The 7,568-nt window shown below is 36.4% G+C and overlaps 1 pseudogene across 1 annotated transcript; it reads left to right on the top strand.

The window, feature by feature from the left end:
* Positions 1 to 1,057: 1,057 nt before the first annotated feature.
* LOC307195333 (large ribosomal subunit protein eL21-like) lies at positions 1,058 to 5,022 on the top strand (annotated as a pseudogene). The gene has a single exon. The product of its transcript is annotated as a large ribosomal subunit protein eL21-like (transcript).
* Positions 5,023 to 7,568: the final 2,546 nt, after the last annotated feature.

Below are 7,568 nucleotides of genomic sequence, written 5' to 3'. Positions count from 1 at the left end.
TGTACAATTTAATCATTTAAAAATGTAATAGGATATTTCTTACATGAAGTTCACCATTATGTTCATCTTTCTTAGAGGATTAGTGAGATTAAGGGAATAATATTAACTCAAAGCCAAGAAATTAAACTGTGAAAGCCAAAGAGCCAGGCTTTAAGGAGTTGCTGTAATGAAAGTCTATCAAAAAAAAAAATTTGGGATAAGAATTAGAAATCTTCCACATATAACTCAGTTTTTTCGTTTCTTTTTTTTCTTTTTTTTTTAATAGGGAAAAGAGTCTTTGGTCAAAACGGATATGTTAGACTATCAAAAAACATTGTAGCCTCATACTGCTACTTCCATGACCTTAAGAATATTATTAGTGCCCCATGGGTATGGTAACCAGATATCTTTGATAAGATCAGTTTCTTAAACTAGATTGCCAAGGTAAAGTTTAAAACATGAGGAGAAATTTAAATTTATCACCGAAGAAAGCTAAATCTACCTGTGTAAAAATGTTAATACCAATTAAATTATGTTAAGAATGGTGGCTGGGTGGAGGAAGAAAGGGATAACAGAGAGAACTAATCTACATGGACCAGTTTGGATGTGTTTATCTGCTAAGTAACAGAAAACCCTGACTCAAAATGGCTTACACATGAGGAATATTTATTATCTCACATAACACGAAGTCCAAATGTGAATGCTCCAGATTGTTGATTGATTCAATGGTCAATTCAGTTGCTCAACACAGCAGAAATATAAGTTCTCTGCATCTTTCTGTTCTACCCTCTTGGACCTGTTGACTTAGTTCCCCACATGGTTGCAAGATGGCTGCCACAGCTCCAGGAATGGTCATGAACACAATGACATTGGGCACAGGGGATGTTTATCCCCAACTATCTTTTTTGTTAGTAAGGAGAGAGAGCCTTTCCCAGATTTCCCACACATCATTGTATCCAGAATTGTACCTCATGCCCATGTCCAAACTGATCCTTAATAATAAGAACAGGAAACTAGGCAGTGTGGAGTGGGCCCCCCCTCCCTCTTCTGAGCACCAGGATGTACAGAGGAGAGGAGACACCCAAACAACGTAAGCATCTTTTTAGCAAAAGGGGAAGAGAGGACTGGATTTTGGTCTCTTCTACTATAAGTAGCATCATTTTTCCATCTCTAATCAAACTTCAATATTTAGTATCAAGGGATTGGGAGGAGCTATCAAATGAATTTACCATATATGGGTCCATGTGTTAATACACCAATGTGCCCAAACAGACTCAGCTTAAAGACATTGAGGGAAAGAAAGTGGTAACTCAGTCAATGAGTACAAGTTCAGCTGTGCTCTGAGGGCTGAAGCACATCAGTGCTGTGACCCACAAAAGAGCAGTTAACCTTCTTCATCTCAAATCTGTTTTAGCTATCTATAGAAGAGAATTTCTATTTTAAGCTGAAGAGACTTCTGCAAAATATCTGGCTGTGGAGTTTATGAAAAGGATTCTGAAAAAAGGATGCATTTTGTGTTATCTTAACAATATGTCTTATCCTGAGGCTTGTTTGAAGTTGGTAAATAGAAACATGTAGTTCCAAAAGAGATTTTGGTTTATACACCTATACGAGACACGTGGAAACTTTAAACACTTTTGAAATGTAAAAATACAATTTATAGCTTATCAAAGTATATGGTAGATAAGAAATGTGACTGATTATTCTAATCCTTTACTTTGAAACTATGTTGCATGGCTTGGTCCATAACTTCCTGCCCTTCCACTTCATATAGCAATAAAACCTTATAAATAATAATTAAAAAAACCCCTCAGAACCCTTTACTTCATGACCCATGTATGTGTAACGGATTATGTAATTCTGGTTAATTGCTTGTCTATCCCCACAGGACTCTAAGCTCTCCTGATGGTTTCTGAATTTTTATATAGGATGTGGCTTTGGGACTGCAATCTCTTTGAAGGGGAAGAACGTATAGAGAGCTTGAAGTTTTGTTTTCCCAGGACTAAAATCATCATGAACAATCAGAAGAATGGTAGTGAGGGTGAGCATGGGGTTGCTGGTTGACATGGTGGGGCCTCAGGCACCCCTCCAGCCACTCCTTGGTTTATGGTGAGCAACTCAGACTATGTCTGTAGTTCACTGTCATCTCCCTAGCACAAAACAATGTGATTCCAAACACTAGTTGAATGACCGAATAAGCAGAATCTAGTCCCATTTGCCAAAAGCAGAAACTAAGTTACTTATCACATGAAGTAATGGGTGTTGACTTTTTCTTTGTTTTCCTAATTGTAAAGCTTGCAGGAAGTGGAATGACAGAATTTTTTTTTTTTAACTCTAATGGTCCAGTTGTGTAGAGATGTGTATTCCCCCTTTCTGAAATAAATCTTCATGTGATTTTTTTGTGAAAGGGTACAAAGGAAATAAAATTTATTAGGTATATACACCAAAATCTCTTTTGGAACTACATGTTTCTATTTACCAACTTCAAACAAGCCTCAGGATAAGACATATTATTAAGATAGCACAAAATGCATCCTTTTTTCTCAGTCCTTTTTATGTCTGAAGATCTCTCTATCTCACCTTACATTGGACGGGATCCTTGAGTGTTGAACTTTAGTCAATATTCTCTGCTCTCAGAATTTGTGGTCATTGCTTTGCTACCTCCTAGCATTTACTGCAACTGGTATATAAAGTGTTGGTCTTGGAAATTGTCTTCAGTCAAAGGAGCTACCCTGGAATTCAAATAAAGATCTCTCAGAGTTGATATAGTCGACAGAGAAAATGGAGTCTGCAAGTTGCTAGTTCAAAATCATAGGATGAGTACAGGCAGTGGGGTTTAGTGGTTTTAAGCATGAACTTTGAAGTCAGACAGTCCTGAGTTTAAGCCATAGCTCCCCTTCCTTCTTATTTGATGCGTTACTGTGGAAAATTACTTAACCTCTTAAGTCTTAGTTTCCTTGTGCATAAAATAAAGGAGATAATAGTGTGTATAACATGATTGTTGTGATGATTCAATCGGAGTGCTCACTAAACCTTTAGCACGTAAAATGCCCTCAGTAAAATATATTTTTCATTATTATTGTTAGAATCAGTCATAATAATAACTTATATAAATGTCTTGATGAGAGTTTATGGGGCAGCGCATTTGTACAAAAAGCACATTTAAAAAAATTATAAAAAAGTGTAAGAACATTGAAGTGAAAATTCAAATAGCATAAATGTGGATAAAACAAAAATGAAAAGACTTATTTGCCCTACAGCCTAACTTTACTTCCCAGAGGAAGCCACTGAGAAATGTTTAAAAATTAATTTTTCCTTTCGTCCGGAACCGCCATCTTCCAGTAATTCGCCAAAATGACCAACACCAAGGGAAAGAGGAGGGGCACCTGCTACACGTTCTCTAGGCCTTTTAGAAAACATGGAGTTGGTCCTTTGGCCACATACATGAGAATCTACAAGAAAGGTGATACTGTAGATATCGAGGGAATGGGCACTGTTCAAAAAGGAATGCCCCACAAATGTTACCATGGCAAAACTGAGAGAGTCTGCAGTGTTACCCAGCATGCTATTGGCATCCTTGTAAACAAACAAGTTAAGGGAAGGTTCTTGCCAAGAGAATTAACGTGCGTATCGATCATATTAAGCACTCTAAGAGCCGAGATAGCTTCCTGAAACGGGTGAAGGAAAATGATCAGAAAAAGAAGGAAGCCAAAGAGAAAGGTACTTGGGTTCAGCTGAAGCACCAGCCTGCTCCACCCAGAGAAGCACACTTCATGAGAACCAATGGAAAGGAGCCTGAACTGTTGGAGCCCATTCCCTATGAATTTATGGCATGATGGGTGTAAAGAAAATAAAAGACCTGGACGGTATAAATGTTTCTCTTAATTGAATAGAAGTGTGTGTTCCCCTCCCCCAAACACATATTTAAAGCACACACACACACAAAATAAAAAAATAAAAAAAATTAATTTTTATGTAAAATGTCTCCCAAACACTCATTAAGGTGGTGTATCAACTTTGAACAGTGTCAGTTGACCCCATGCCATAAAAATTGGTGAATGTAGGTCTGTTTTCACATTTTCTTTCTATCTCCACCACACTAACTTCATTTGGGTTAATTACATTTTAGTTTTTCTATTGATTACTTTTATAAGTTTAGATTATACACCTAAGCCCTATTTCTTGATCTGATTTAGACAAAATCATGCTCCCTGTGATTGACATGAGGAAAGTAGCACTCCTATCCTTTCCAATTCCCCTTCCCATATAACCAACTCCCAACTGTCATCACATATATTACTTTTACATTGTCAAGATATATTTATATTCTGTTTGGTAATATATATTTATATCTTACATGTTGGTCTGTAGGTCGATTCTGAAAATGGAAAATAAATAAAGAGTTTTTATAATATTATTATATAAATATTTTCTTTGCAAAACCAAATAGTGTGATTGGACTTGTGGAGAAGATATAATCTTAATGTCACAAAACTAGTGTTGTTCATAAAGAATGTTCTAAGCACAGAGCTCAGATGGACTTTTTTTTTTTAACACTGTCAATTTTTCAAGATCATGCCACTGTTTATTTAGACCTCATTCTTTTCCATATTTGTTTTTCCTGACACTTTATTTTTCTTTTTTATGCAAGAAAGCATCATATCTTAAGACTGTCCAGCTGCTTGACCGTAATTTTTCTTTAATATAGATGAACCATATTAGGTGCAAGGATACCATATTAGGTTACAAGGGAAATAAACTTTCTCATTTTTTTACGTCTCAAACTATATCTATCTTACCCTCATATTTGATAGGATTCTTGGGTATTGAATTTCAGATTCAACATTACTTCCTCTGAATTTGAGGCCATTGTTCGGCTGTCTTCTAACATTTAGTGTGACTGATGATAAATCTGATGCCATTCTGTTTCTCATTCCTGTGTATGAAACTTTAGTTGGTTTGTTTCATCCTCAGGAAGGGCTTTTGGAACCTTCTCTTTATCCTTGGGATTATTGAATTTCACAAGGATTTGTTCATGTTTTCTGCCTGGCTTTCTGCCCATATGAAGACTCATGTCTGTCTTCAGCTCTGGGAGATTTTTTTCAATCATATATTTCATTATTTTATCTCTATTTCTTTTTTCTTTCTGGAACTTTTATGAGATAAATACGTGTTCTTGAGGGTTTATCCTCTATGTATCAACTTTTCTTTCATATTTTCTCTTCTCTTTTGATTGTATGATGTGTGTGATCTTTTTATATTTCTCAGTCATATTTTTAGTTTCCAAGAACAATTTGGTTTCTATTTCCTTTCTTTTTTGCAGGGAGAAGGTTATAATATCATCTCAAATATCTCTGGGAGTACTAAGTAGCTTTCTTTTGTATCAGGTCAGTTGTTTTCTTTGTTTTCTTTGCTCGTCTTGGTCCTTCTCTTTTGGATTCTTGCTGTTCCTCAGATACTGTTAATGCTTGCTTGTCTACTCAGATTCGTCAATAAAGAACAAAGTTCATTGATAAAAGTAGCTGCTGTGGGTTTTCTTTGTGTCATTGTGGTGAGGCACTGATTTTTAAAAGATCTTTTTTGATTGAAAAATTAATGCATACCAAGACTAAAAATTAAAAACAAAAAAGAAGGTATACACCGAAAATCATCAACCTTTCAGAAACCCTCCCAACTGTTAACCACTGTTACTAGTTTCCTTAGTCTCCTTCTATATAGAAAGTATATACAGGAATGTTTATATTTACATATTCTCTATTTTCACAAAAAATGGTAGTAAGCTATACCTGTTGTCCTTCACTTTGCTTTAAAAAAACAATTTATTTTGCAGAGTATTTTGCATGTGGATATATTACTTTTCATGGCTGCAGAGTTTTACATTGAATAGAAGTGCTGGAATTTATTGAACCATTCTCCTATTGATGGAAAGGAAGTTAGATTCCATCTAATCTTTTGTATTACAAATGTTACTGCACCAAATATCCTTGTATAGACTTGTTGGGGCTTATTTGTAAATATTTTTTGTATTTTTTTTGCGGTACGCGGGCCTCTCACTGCTGTGGCCTCTCCCGTTGCGGAGCACAGGCTCCGGACGCGCAGGCTCAGCGGCCATGGCTCACGGGCCCAGCCGCTCTGCGGCATGTGGGATCTTCCCGGACCAGGGCACAAACCCGTGTCCCCTGCATCGGCAAGTGGACTCTCAACCACTGCGCCACCAGGGAAGCTCTGTAAATATTTTTAAAGGAGTTATTTCTGGGTTACAGAGTATGTGTATTTGAAGCATGGATTAAAAATTTTTTTGTTTAATTATTTAATTTCTTATATAGGTTATAGGTGTTCAACTGGACAAAAATCCAAAGGTACAAAAGGATATAGTAAAAATTAAATCTCTTTCAACCCTTCCTTGTCTTCCTCTGACACCCTCCTCAATCTCAACCAAGACTTTTATCACATATAGGTGTGTGTGCGTGTGTGTGCGTATGTGTGTTGAGATTATCACATATGGGTATGTGTTTGTGTGTATGTGTGTGTGTTTCCTTCTTAGGTAAATTCCTAGAAGTGGGATAGCTGAGTCAAAGATATGGGAGGCATTTCTTTTTAAAAGTGAGTAAAATTTTTTACTGTGAAAAATATTCATATTTGATTACTTTTAAATGGAGCCATTTGAGTCTTCCCCGCATTTTCCATGAGTCAGGCCCTGGGAGTTCATCCCATGCCTCCTTCACTCACTTCTGCTATTCCCAACCCCACATTCCATCTGGGTGCCAAGGGTTTTTCCAGGGATGCATATTTATCTTCACCAGTATTAGAACAGAGTAGATTCTTGCAGTTTTATATAATCTCTGCTCCTTTCTTTGAGTGTTAGAATCCATGGCAAATGACAATAAAGAAATAGCATTTGGCTCGTTTGGTCTCTCTTCAGCACTGTAGATGGTAAGTGGTGCAACTAGATGTTTGCATGACAACATAAAGAGGCCAGTATTTGATGCTGGGCAGCTTTCTGTGCAGAACAGTGTAATTGCTGAAATGCTGTTTGTCTTCCTACCTTTTCATTACTATCATTTTTGTTCAATTCCAGTGCTTTTTACAAGCTTTCATTTCTCTATCTGTGGCCAGTCTTGGTTGGGGTTTCTAATGACACTGATCTGCAGAGAGGCATATACCCCTTATTATAGCACTAAAAGAATCAGAACAGTGTCAAGAAAACATAGCTTTTGCTCTGAAATTCTCAAAGGTAAGTAGTTTGTTTTATTAATTTTCATTGTCTGTGAGTTTAGGTGAACATTGTGGAGATTTACATTGGTAAATAAAGCAAGACTGGGTAGTAGAATGTTAATGAGATTTTAAAATCAGGAGATGTGGGATCGGAAACCATCTCTGCCTCCCAGAAATTGTGTGACCTTGGGAAAAATCAAAGTAATATATCTGTGTCTCCGTTTTCTCATCTGTAAATATTCACAGGATTGTTGTGAGGATTAAAGAGATAATGTAAGCAAAGTGCTTTTTCAAGTGCTATCACGTGTTATGTAAAATTATAATCGTAATGTTAAAGCGAGACATGGACAGAACTTATTAAAATCAACAAGATT

The sequence above is a fragment of the Stenella coeruleoalba genome, assembly GCF_951394435.1.
Source record: "Stenella coeruleoalba genome assembly, chromosome: 12".
Lineage (NCBI taxonomy): Eukaryota > Metazoa > Chordata > Mammalia > Artiodactyla > Delphinidae > Stenella > Stenella coeruleoalba.
This window is presented reverse-complemented; position numbering and strand designations above follow the sequence as displayed.